This window comes from Myodes glareolus, chromosome 6, assembly GCF_982192425.1.
Source record: "Myodes glareolus chromosome 6, mMyoGla1.1, whole genome shotgun sequence".
In the NCBI taxonomy this organism is placed as follows: Eukaryota; Metazoa; Chordata; class Mammalia; order Rodentia; family Cricetidae; genus Myodes; species Myodes glareolus.
Genome location: NC_142031.1, coordinates 95617307 through 95630697, shown reverse-complemented (window position 1 = coordinate 95630697; position 13391 = coordinate 95617307). Strand labels below are relative to the sequence as shown.

General features: G+C 41.7%; 1 protein-coding gene across 1 annotated transcript in view; it reads left to right on the top strand.

Moving 5' to 3' along the window:
* Positions 1–7719: 7719 nt before the first annotated feature.
* Ttc27 (tetratricopeptide repeat domain 27) overlaps positions 7720–13391 on the top strand; it is a 135658-nt gene continuing 129986 nt past the window's right edge. Inside the window, exon 1 of the mRNA XM_087907352.1 lies at positions 7720–7820. The gene's annotated coding sequence lies outside the window, so the exon portion shown is untranslated. The remainder of the gene's footprint in view (positions 7821–13391) is intronic.

The following is a 13391-nucleotide window of genomic DNA, read 5'->3' as shown; positions in this document are numbered from 1 at the left end:
TTAGTATGTCTTGTTTTTAAAATAGTTGCCATGGTGTGAAATGGTATTCTACAGAGAAGTTTTTGAGACCTGAGCATGGGGGGAAACACAGTAGTCTTAGATATGTATAAGCTGCACCAGAGTGAAGAGATAGTGCAGTGCTAAAGTAAGTATATGACAAGAAAGACCCCAAATGCTATATGCAGACGTGCTAGAACTATCAGCAGTATGAAGGAAAAGCACCTGGAGACGGCTCAGTGAATGGAAAGCAATTGCTGATGTGAGCAGGAAAGATTTCCTGGAGGAAGGCATCCAAGTACTGAAGAATGACAACAACGATAAAGAAAATGGGTGTGGCCGGGTGTGATGTTAGAGACGTAGCTGCTCTTGGGCCACTGAAGGCCTGGCTTGGCTTGCTACTGCTCTTCAACATCCTGAATGATTCGTAAAGCTCTCAACTTTGACCTGGGAAGAACCAGATCACAGCATTCTACCTGCTGCTGTGATTCCATAGTCCAAATGGTAGGTTATCGCTTGGGTCTGTCAAAGGGTGTACAGGAGGAGGCATTTGACAAAGCTTGGAGGAATGCATGTATCTGTTGATAGAAGAATGAATCCCATGTTTTCAAGCTGAGAGACTAGGGTAGAAGGGCAGAGGAAAATAAAAAGACCACCTCAGCCCAAGAGTGTGTGTGGAACTTCGGGAAATGTGGATGGCAATATTAAAGTGGTATGTTCATTATCTAAAATCTGTTGTGCTTCCCACCCACTCCCCATGGTGCCCATTCTGAGCTGGTGCTCTACCATTGAGCTACCTCCCAAACTCAAAAACAATAGTTTGCTATTTTTGTTTTTTAAAGGCAAGAAAAAGTTCATTGAGAAGTAACAGCCACCTACAGTAGAGAGGCCTGAAAATCCTCTGCCCTGTTTTGGTTTAAGCTATTTCCAATTATCTCTAAGAACTTGAGAGATGGTTGAGTACTCAAGAGCACTTATTGCTCTTGCGGAGGATCAGGGTTTGATTCTCAGCCCCTGTAGCTGGATTTTTCTTTTGACTGCCAGCCAGCTCCCAAATAAAAACATGGAGACTTATTAATTATGAATGCTTGTCCTTTAGTTTTTGCTTGGCCCACTAACACATATAACTTAGTTTAACCTGTTTCTATTCATTTATGTTTTGCCTCTGGGCTTTTTACCTTTTATTCTGTATGCCTTGCTTTACTGCTTCCATAACTGACTGACCAGCCCCTGGTATCTCCCTCATGTTTCCCTTTTCCCCTCTATCTCTCTCAAGCCTCGATTCCTCCTCCTACTTTCTCTCTCTTACCTGAAGTCCCACCTATTCCTTCTGCCTAGCTATTGGCCATTTAGCTTTTTATTAGACCAATCAGCTGCCTTGGGAAGGCAAGCTAAACAAATGTAACACATCTTTACATAGTTAGACAAATACTATTTCACAATATAGACAACATAAACAGTCTTTATATAATTTAGCTAATATTCACAAGCATTCACACAGTAGCTATCATAGGATTTTTATTGTTGTGATGAGATGCCATGACCATGGTTTTACAAAGGAAAAAAATCATTTAATTGGGGTGGCTTACATTTTCAGAAGTTTAGTCCATTATCATCATGGGGCATCATGATGGCATGCAGGCATACACAGTGCTTGAGAAGTAGCTGAGTGTCCTGCATCTTGACTTGGAGGCAACAAGAAGTGAACTGAGACTAGGTGGTATCTTTAGCATGTATAAGACCTCAAAGCCTAAAAAATAAACTCAAAGCCTACCTCCTTAGTGATGGACTTCCTCCAACAAAACTACACCTACTCCAGCAAGGCCACACCTGCTGAAAGTGCCACTTGCTTTGGTGGTCATTTTCTACAGTATCAAGTCACTAGAGTATCCTATATTCATCTCTTTACTCCAATACAGGGGATCCAGCTCTCTTTTCTGATCTCCATGGGCACACGTGGTGTACATACTTGCATGCAGGATAGATAATACTCATACATGGAAATTGAAATCTAAAGTAGCAAGACCAAAAGAAGGATTTTCTAGCATTAGGATCAAAATCCCCCAAATAAGACTAAAGTAGAAAATAAGCTGCTTTTTTTTTTTTGTCTTTGTTGTCTAATAGGTTGGTTTATGTGGCATAAAATGGACTGAGGTGAGATTATAATTACTATGCCTCATGTAATTTTTGGTAATGACCCAAAGTTTTTGGCTATATGTTTCTTCTCTTCGACTAATAGTTTTTAAAAGACTGGAAAATGTGGGTAGCTGCCAGTGGTAGAGGGCCTTTAGCATATACAAGACCCAGCACTGCCACCAACAAAATAAGTAAAGTATTATCTTGTTCATGCTCACTGGAGACTGTGAACCATGCATGACTTCTGCAGTGCTCACTTAAAGGTGATTTGGACTGAAGTTAGGTCTACTCCCTGAACCAATTCTAATCGTTTAACAGGTCGGTCGATCGGTCTGTCTGTCTGTCTATCTATCTATCTTTATAGCTGAGCTCTCTCCAGCCCTTAACATGTAACATTGTAAAACAGATTCATTGTTTTACTATACTATATGCTTTGCTCACATTAAAAATCTTAAGACTCTAGGGGCCTGGGGAAATGGCTCATTGGTTAAGAGCTCTTGCTCCCTTTTTAGAGGACCTGACTTTGGTTCCTGGCACCCAAGTCAGGTAGCTCACAACCACATTGACATACTCTTATCTGACACATTCTTCTGGTCTCCACATACACCTCACACACAAAAATCTTAAAAGAATGAATGTTCTGGTAGGTCGTTACATGGTTGGGCAGTGCTGCAGTATACTCATGCTCCTGCCAGTCCGAGAGATGTCACAGCATGGCAGGGCCTCAGATTCATCTGCTTTCAGTGTTACCATTATGGTCACAGAAAATTGGGAAAACAGAAAAACATAAAATATGAAATTTTTTGTATGTCTAGAATTTTTCTGTTTTTCGATATAGTTTCTGCATATAACATCAAACTTTTGAACTATGTCATGCACATTATCATTAAATGCCTAGTTAATGTGGACATTCTCAAATACTTTAGTTTTTTTTAGATTTATTTATTAGATGTTGGAGGTACAAATGCATGCATGAGCCATCAAGCCAGAAGAAGGTATCAGATCCCCTGAAATTGTAGTTACAAGTAGTTGTGAGCTATCTGAAATGGGTGCCGAGGCTCTATTGTTGCAAGAGCAACAAGTACACTTAATTGATAAACTCTCTAGGCCCTGAACAAAATTTTTTTAAACTTTAAATCTGACATTTTAATTGCCAAACAATTTTTATTCTTCCTTTACCCACACTGTTTATTAACCACTTGACTTTTTGAAATTTCATTTCTTTCATTTGTAAACTTATATTCTTTACATGTTTTGATTTACCATTCAGTGTGTGTAAAATATATACAAGTTGCTTGTGTAGTGGAGTGTTCATTTTTATCACATCTGTATATATCTTGCTCAGACATATTGGGGGCCCTTGAGTACTAGCCTCAGCACCCCCTCAGGGCTCAGCACAGGATGTCTATGGCAACTGAAGATCTGAGGGTAAATGAATTAATTCAAGTTTATTACCTCTACATGTTCTTTATTCCTTTGGGTGAAAAAGCAGAGAGAAAAAGAAGGGGCAATCTTTACCCTTTCTTTTTTTAGTTTTTACAGACATGATTAAAATTTCCATAGGCAAAACCAATGATCAATATGCATTTCAGAATCACAAAAAAGCAGGTAGAACCTGACGAAGCAGCACTCTAGAACAGGTGACACCACCCAGAAAAGGCCAGCATTGAAGGAATACCTGACATTTCAAACCATTAGATAAAACCACTAAATGTCCCTGAACCCTGGACTCACACATGCCCAGACCTGTTAGCAAAGGTAATTGTGGGGGATTGACTTCATGTAAATTTGGGTATTAGAACAAAGAGTAAATGTTTTTGCTCTAAGGCCTCATGGAAGGTCATTCCATTGCCCGTACAGAAGTTACACTGTTGAAGCATTTTGGGACTGAAACCCATTTTGAAGGGAAGAATCATGGCTTCACAAGGTTTTTACAGATTTCACAGCAACTTTTCCAAAAGATAAGTGTTCCCACAGCTCTGCTAAATGGGTTCTCTATGTGGATGTGGATGTATTAGTGGATTAGTCTAATAATAGATCTGTCATCTATTCATTACTGTGTAATATTGTGGACTCACCACAAGACAACCTTATTATTTGTTTTGATTTTGTCATGGAAGCTTTATCTTATGAAATTATTGATGTTTTTTCCTTTGTGATTTTAATTGCTTAATATTTTTGATAAGTTTCCTAGTGCAGAGGAATCGTGTGTATTTTTTAACTGGCATTGGTTTTGGTGTTGGTGTAAGTTTGTGTGAAGCTGAACTGAAGCAATCTCAAACCACTTCCAAGCTCCCATTCTCTCAGCCCCTATCTGCCATGCCCTATATGGATAATAGGAAGAATGTAGAGGGTAAATGGGACATCCAAGCCATGTGGAAAGAAAACTCAAACTTGCTTTCTCAGCTTCTGTGCATTGTATTCGCCCAGCTGTAGAAACTATCCTGAACTGTCTGCACCTTCCGTCATCCCCTGTACAGAAGATACACTCTGACTCTTCATGTGTTAGCCCCTGAATGTGGTTGTGAAGTGCTCCATGGGCTCCAGTATTGCCTATGTTCCTTTCGTGGGGGCCCCTCTTCAGGTGTGCAGGAAGAGTGTACAATGTCACCTGTCGTGAGCACTACTGAGTGGGCCTTCTGGCTTCACTTAGAGGTCTGCAAGTGAATAACACTCAGAATAGCAGTTCTCTGCTTTGCCTGAACTACATTTATTGTATAAGCACTTCAAGATCTTACAATTGTTCTGGCACAGCTAATGAGAAGCAAATATCATCATCACAAGCAAGGGTATAATATCACACAAACAATGTCACACAAGCACATATATATTCCTAAATCCTAGGTAGGGTATTACTATATTCTATAAGGCATTGGGGTATACAACTTGATGGCAGTTCGTGGCTCATGACGTAGACCTCTGGATTAGCAAGTCTTGATCCGCAGGCAAGAGCAAGACATTGGATCTCTGGTCCAATGTCTCGTTGATTGATTGATTCTCAATGCTGTAGAGTTTCTCTGGCACCTCTCTGACAGAGTCTCTAGCAGATCATCTTGAGAATGACTTCTGGTCTTTTTGCCTCAGTTTATATACTATTCTTCAGCCTCACTTCACTTTTTTCCTATGTCACACTCCAGATTAACACTCCTGTCTGCCTATATGTCACTCTTATCATCACTGCACACATGTCTGCTAGTGCCACTTCTCCTGGACTTGCCCTAGACTTGTCCTTACAGACCCATCTAGGTTTTGTCCTTACAGACTCATAATAGTCACCACTGTGTTTCATTCACTTCTCTCTTCCCCACAGGAGTATCCAGCAAAACCATAGCAGCTATTGACTTTTCTGGGCTCTCTGTGCAGTGGGGTCTTCAGGTTACTGCTCCCCCAATCTTCCTGACCTCTTCTCTCTGTTCTGAGGTCACAAGATTAGCTGTGGATTTTTCTCATCTTCAGCCTTGCCCATCTGTTCTACCAGTTGTGCTCTTTAGTTTAACCCCACCTCATGTCCCCTTGCCATCTACAAAGCCAACAAACCCAGCTGCCGGGTGCCGTCTCTGTAGCCTTTTGCAGTTTTTAGAAGATTCAGTTATTACTCCTTTAGCCTACCTGTGCCCGTTCCAGCTTCCCTTATTTCAACTAGCCCATGAAGAATGAATGTTCCTAAGCCTGGACAATGTGCAAGCATTTGTCCTATTGGCTTTGTTTTGTTTTGTTTTAGAGATAACTTTAGAAGCGATACATGCTGTATTCATCCCACCCTAGACTCATCACACCCACCTACCTTTCCATCCCCTTGAAGCAGTAGCTGCAGTCCTCAAATGAGGCATTATTTTCCCTTTAGCTAAAGCTCTTTCTTTGTTGATCTAGCAAAGGAGGAGCTAACAAAGCTGGTCACTCCGATCTTCCCCAAGGAAAGGGTATCTTAATTCTCGCTGATAATTTCATTGGACATTCTGATAAAGTCCTACAGTGTGTGAACTAGTTGATAAAATGTGAGGAGGCTACCTCTTTCAGAAGCTCCCAGCCTCAGGAAAGGGGAAGGGCCATTAAAATCCATCCATGGGGGAGGGAGCTGCTTTGTCCAGTTGTGGTCTCAACAGTCTTCCACTTAGCAGCAAGCTCTCAGACTCTAAAAGCTAGCTGAGGCTCTAAGCCAGAAAGGTCACCTCAGGTTGTGAGGCAGGGAGACAGTTCCCACGCGTGCTTTCTGCAGTGAGGGGAAATCACAGCTCTAGAAAATCTTACTTCTGCCCATGGTGGGAAGCTGTGGGCTCTTAGGCCCCAAAGAAACCGCCAACACCCAACTGGTAACTTACCAGTTCTTGGCATCTGTGTCCTGGACCCTGTGCTTGCTCCTTGAAATTGTTCATGGCCACTTGATCTCATGACAGTGTGTCAGCTCTCAGGAAGAAAGGGAAATAAGGAATAGGCTGTTGTTCTGTACCTCCAGAGCCCCTCCCTCGATTCCATTGGTGCTCTCCCCTCGCACCCACTTCCTTTGGGCAGCTAGGATGAACCACATGCCCATGTCTTTGCCTGGTCACTGAGATCCTCCTCAGCTGTGTTTATTCTACCTCTATTGAGGCAGCTGAAATTTTCCATTCCAACAAAGCTTTCCTTAATTCCGAATTAGTGAAACCATACTGATGGTCCTTTTTAATTGTCAATTTGACACACTCTGGAGTTCCTAGGAAGGGAGGCTCCACTAGGGATTGTTTAGATCTGGTTGGACCTTGGTCACGTCTGTAGGGGTTATCTGGATTATGTTAATAGAGATGAAAAGACCCACCCCAAAGCCCACTTAGCAGCATCAGGTTTTCGTGTGGTTCACTGCTCTCTGCTCTAGACGTTGTGTGCTTCAAGTCTTTCACCTTGCCTTCCAGATGATAGTCTGGAGTTGAGAACCAAACAAACCCTTTTTCTCTTAGGCTACCTTTGTCTGTCTATTTTTATCACAGCAACAAGGCTTTAAAATCAAGACACTGTAGGAGGTTGGGAAAGCTAAGAATGGATAAGCAGATACTGGGTAATAGAAAAATAGGAACTGTTTGACCTCAAGGCTTCCATGAATTTACTTGTTGGCCAATCCCAGCAGCTCCAGTATCTTTGCACCATCTGTGTTTAGAAGCCTGAGGGGAAGAAAAGCATGCTTTGTCTCTCTTGCCCCTAATTAAACACTAAACATAGTTGGAACCCATCCAATAATGAATTTCAAGTTTCTTTGGTGGTGGCGGGGGACATACAACGTATTAAGCCTTAACATCTTGCTCACAGTAACTTTTCTTGAGAGCAGAGGAAACTTTCTGACTTTTCGCTGACTCTGTAAACCATCCTTAAAGATACACTTCTTTCTGGGAAGTGGTGGCATGCACCTTTAATCCCGGCACTCCAGAGGCAAAGGCAGGTGGATCTCTAAATTCAAGGCCAGCCTGGTCTATGTGCTGAGTTCCAAAACATCTGGGTCTACACAGAGAAACAAACTGGTGTGGGAGAATTGTCTGTATTCTGTCAATCATATTTTAATAAAACACTGATTGGCCAGGCAGGCAGTATAGGCGGGAAAGCCAGACAGGAAGTAGGGGTGGAGCAAAGAGACTGGGAGTTTTCTGGGACACAGAAGCTCTCTCAGCCACTCCTGTGCAGACCACCGAAGAGGCAACATGTAAGCTGTCACACTGAGAAAGGTACTGAGCCCATGTGGCTAACATAGATAAGGATAATGGGGTAATATATGGTATAAGAGTTAACAAGAAGCCTGACCTAATGGGCCAATCAGTTTATAACCTTATGGAGTCCTGTGTGTGATTTTCTTTGTTGCTTGCCGGCTGTTGGGGTACTGGGCTGGACAGAAACCCCAACAAGCCGGCCCTCATACTACAACAAACAACCAAAAAAAGCACTTCTTTAAGTGGACAGATACTGGATATATGATTATCCTTATTTGCACAGAGTTGGCTGAAGTTACAAATTTGTTTATCCAGATGAGGCATCGTCAAGTTTCACCTGTATGTATATATTTATATCTGGGTATCTTGTGCATGCAATGCTCACAGAATCCAGAAGAGGGTATTAGATTCCCTGGAGTTACACACAGTTGTGAACCCATGTGGGTGCTGGGATCTGAACCCATTTCCTTTGCAAGATCCGTCAGTGCTCTTAACTGCTAAGCTGTCTCTCCAGCTCCCATAGTCAAGTTTCAAAGTACCTTTTGGTCCAACACTTACCGATTCAGTCCTACTTAAGAAAGTTGTGTGAACTTTGTATTGGTCACATGACCTGAATTGCTCTTTACAGCGTGTTTCAACAGACTTTAGAAAATGATTGCTTTCTATTTAATGGAAGGTAGACAAGTGTTGTGAAAACTTTTTGTTTGTTTTCTCAAGACAGGGTTTCTCTGTGTAGCTTTGGAGCCTGTCCTGGAACTCCATAGACCAGGCTGGCCACAACTCACAGAGATCCGCCTGCCTCTGCCTCATGAGTACTGGGATTAAAGGTGTGTACCCCCACGGCTTGGCCTATGAAATAAAAAATTTAAAGTAGAGGTTTTGTTGAGCAACTCTGAAACCCTGCTTAGCTTTATGTACAAGCTGGACAGATAGCATCTCCGTTTGTTCGATCTTCCAGTGAACTTGGACATCAGCCACATTAACTAACTTAATTTGATCTTGACGGAGCACTTCACACAAATGTTCAGAGCAGTCACCAACTGGAGCCTGTAGTGGATCTGTCCATGCCCAACAGGCTTGGACAGAAGAAGGAACTTGTTCAGGAGGACTGGGTTCTGCCACTTACCAGGGCATGTGGTAGATATCTGTCCCTCTCAGACTCTAGAATGTTGATGAATATTTGAGAAACTCATTAACATGCAGATTTCTTAAAAGCAGGGAGGGCATAGACACATACTTTTAGTGATTGCTTAGACAATTCCTATTCTTTTAATGTATTTTGTTATATATATATGTGTGTGTATATATATGTATATATAATATATATACTAATATATATATTATATATAATATAGCTTCATTATGACATTTCATAGCTTTATATAATGCATTTGGCTGTATTCATTCCTGTTACACTCCCTCTCTGGTCCCCTCCCATTCCTGATGATCCTTTTCCTTTTGCCAACTACTCTTCCTCTTTCTCTCTTTTTTTTCTTGTTTGTATTGATTGATTGTTTGGTGTTTCTGAGACAGGCTTTCTTTGTGTAGCCCTAGCTGTCCTGGAACTCACTCTGTAAACCAGATTGACCTTGAATTCAGAACTTCACCTGCCTCTGTCTCTGGAGTGCTGGGATTAAAGGTGTGCACCACCACCATGAAACTTCTTCCTTAACTTTAGCGTGTGTGTGTGTGTGTCAATAAGTGTAATGGGGTTGATTATAAAAGCATGAATAACTCACATGTGGCCACACCACCAAAGACATGTTTCTCCCTCCCCCAGCAATCATTAATTGCCTATAGCTCCTCAGGGAATGTGGGACCTCGTGACTTCCTTCCCTGACTTATTCAACTATATTGTCCATGTGGTCTTGAATTCCAGGGCTTGGAGCAATCCTCCTGCCTCAACTTCTAATGGTTTCTGCGATTTGAGGAATCCCAACACCCACGACTTGTTATCTCACTGACATGTTTGGTTTCCAATTCTGTCATTCATTTGCTTATTTACCAGGAAGTTGTACTTTGCTTTGCCTCCAGAACAAGGCTTCAGGATTATATATAGCATTAAACAGCCTATCAGATGGGAACACCCTGCTAAGACTTGTATTTTTGGAGCAAGATCAGCCACAGCTGGATTTTATTACTTGGGTTTTTCTCTTACCTTTTGTGTTGAAGCTGTTTGGTACACTTTCAAACAACAATTCCCTCTTCTGTTTGTGTTTGCTATTCACAGCCATGGAAATGAAAACATTCCCTTTTTGGCTGGAAACAGGCACACAGCCTAGAAACACTCTGGTGAAAGTCTTGCACAGACCCCAGCCCTCTTTGTGAGGCCTCCTGAGTATATCAAATCCCTCCTCCCACAGCACGAGCAGAAAACACTGATGAATTGCAGAGCACTTCATCACACTGCCCAGCCCGATACTCAGTGATACATTGCCTAAGGATGACAAGACCCCTAGTTAGTAACTAAAAGAAGAACTGAATTTATTGCTAACTGTAGGAAAGGAAAATTATGCAGATCTGTTGCAGTCTCTCCTTGAACAACATACTGTTAATCACACATAAGGTTTGGAGTTCAAGTATTGGTAGATTTAGAGGCATAAGCATTTAACTCTGTAATAGGACTTTCTTTGGGTGAGGATTTTGTTGATTGGCTGTCATTCATGGCCACGTGTAGCTAAGGGAGTCTGTCCTGGATTTTAAAAAATGGATTCAAAAAACATGTTCATTTTTGGCAATTACTCACCGAATGAACAGCTCTAAAACTTGTTTTGATGGCTACCTGTCAATGTGTTATAGAGAAGTGGGTCTTTCAAGTTGCTCTGAATGTTTATTTTGGTTTCTCTTTGTGCTGGAGAGGTGGTTTAACCATTAAAGGCTAAGGCTCACAATCAATAAGACAAGATTTTGTTTTTGCAATTTAAGCATGTATATGTGTGTGCACCTAAATATGTATATGTATATGTGCAACACGTAAGTGTAGGAGCCCTCAGAGGCTGGGAGAGGGTGTCAGTGCCCTGAAACTGGAACTACAGGTAGTTATGAGTGACCTGGTGTGGGTGCTGAGAACAGAACTCAGGTCCTTTGCAGGAGCGGTGTGTTCTTAACTGTTGAGCTAACTCTCCAGCCCCCTACCATTAATCACCAAAAATACATTAAAAGCTGTAACAATGGGGTTTGATAAACATGGTTAATTCTACCTTAGATAATGCTTTTGCCTATGATAGCTGGTTTTGATGTACTGTTGAGCAGTACAATTAATCTAATTTTGTCTCCAGTCATTTGTGGAGTCATCTATCAGGACAACTGTTGTGTGGAAGGACTGAGACTTCTGGACAGCAGACATCAAATGGATGTGAAACAAACAATGATATTGCGCAGAATCTCGAGGGACCAGGAGGAAGACACATGGCAAACATCTAGGTTTAATCAAGAAAACAAGATGCGGTGACTCCCCGTGTCTTCTTTCCACAGCCACTTTTCCTCTGTGGTATAAATTTAGACACAGCGTGAAATGTTAGCAATGTCCCAGATCTCTTCCTTTGGCCCAAAGGAGAATGAAGGGTATTTATTATCCATATGCTCCTCATTAGTCTGTTACCCATAAATCCTTGTGTTAGGAAACGTAAACTTTCTGAATGTCCCCAGGGTTAGTCTATCCTATTCACTTCATCAGCCAACGTGAAGGAATATTTTTTTGATGACCACTCTAGTTATTTAACTTGTGTCATAGGGACATTTTCCTTAGAGCCTTTTCACTGGAAATGGTTACAGGGTTTGGAATCTTCGTAAGGGGATACGGGCCATTGTGCTGTCACAGTCTTGGAACAGCCTAATGGTCCTACATAACAGTTCGTTGTGCCTTGGGGCTGGCATTAAGACTGTTACGTTCACCTAGGAGAAGCACTTTGGGAACAACACGGGAGGGATGGTCAGACCTGGTGCAGCTGAGGGAATGTTTTTGCTCAACGATGTGACAGAGAGTTAAACGCTCAGTAATTAAATTCCCTTTTCTGCCACACCACAGGGCTTTTTAAGATGCTTTGTGAGGAGTGGTGCTGGAGATTAAACCCAGAACTTTGCTAATACAAAGCGTGCGCTCTATTACTAAGCCAGACTCTGAGCCCTATTATTTGCAGATTATATAGCTCAGTGGTAGAGTACTTGCCTAGTGTGTGGAAGGCTCCAGGTTCAATTCTCAATACAGCAAAAGGCAAAAAGATTTTAATTTTTTTGTTATATAATTTCCCTCCAATTTTGTTAGTGGAGGCCTGAGGGAACTTAACTGTAGATAGTGGAGGTGAGTACCTGTGGGAAGGCTGGATTTAGAGAAGTGTTGATTCCTTTACAATGAGTACATGAGAGTATGTTGCAACCATCATTACTTTATTTTGCTGTGGGATAATGCTCTTGTACACTGTGAAGATTTGTCACTTGTATTAGTTTAATAAAATGCTGATTGGCCAGTGGCCAGGCAGGAAGTATAGGTGGGGAAACCAGACTAGGAGAATTCTGGGAAGGGGAAAGGCAGATACAGTCATCAGCCAGATGCAGAGGAAGCAAGATGAGAATGCCTTACTGAGAAAAGGTACAAGTCACATGTCCAAATATAGATGATAAGAAATAAGGGTTAATTTAAGTTGTAAGAACTAGTTAATAATAAACTTGATCTAATAGGTCAAACTGTTTATAATTAATATAAGCCTCTTCGTGTTTATTTGGCACTGAACAGCTGTGAGACCAGCTGGGACAGAAACTTCTGTCTATATTATTTTCATACCCAGTTGATAAGCTATCTGGTCATTTATGCAGTTCAACATTAAATGTGACATTAAGGTAAGAGATGTGATGTCCAATTTAATGCCTCCATCTCCTCCTTCTAAGATGTGCTATCTTTGAACCAGCTGAAAACACATTATCAAGGTGTAGGTGAGATGCTCCAGTGGTCAAAAGCACTTCCAGAGGACTTGTGTTCAGTTCCTACGCAGGGCAGCGCACAGCCTGCGACTCCCGGAGATCCAACACCCCCTTTGGTTGTCATTAGCACCATGATGCACATGGCAGATACTCACACAGACACATATGTATTTACATGGCTATTTTTTTATATAAAGTATCATCAAGGACGAGAAAGATGGGTCAGTGGGTAAAGGTGCCTCCTGGCAAGACTGAAAACCTGAATTCAGTGTCTGGGACCCACATGGTGGGAGAAGAGCACTGCCTCCTGGGAGTTGTCCTCTGCTACGTGTCTGATGCTTAGAAACATACATACAACTGAACAACATTTCCCTATTTCATTGGGTGGGTCTATCACAGTTATTTATTCAGCCATGGGGGGACATTTGGATTGTTTTCAGTTTTGGGCTTTGAAAGCACTGCCACAGATAATTGCAGACTTTTTTTTTTTTTTAATCAGGACCCCATGTAGCACAGGCTGGCCTCATATTCATTATGCAGTCCAGGCTGTTCTTGAAAGCCTGCTCTTCTTGCTTCCACTTCCCATGTGCTGACATCATGGAAAGGTAGCATCACATCTGGCTTGCAAACTTTTTTTAAAAAAATGATTATTATTATTTTCCTTTTTTTTGT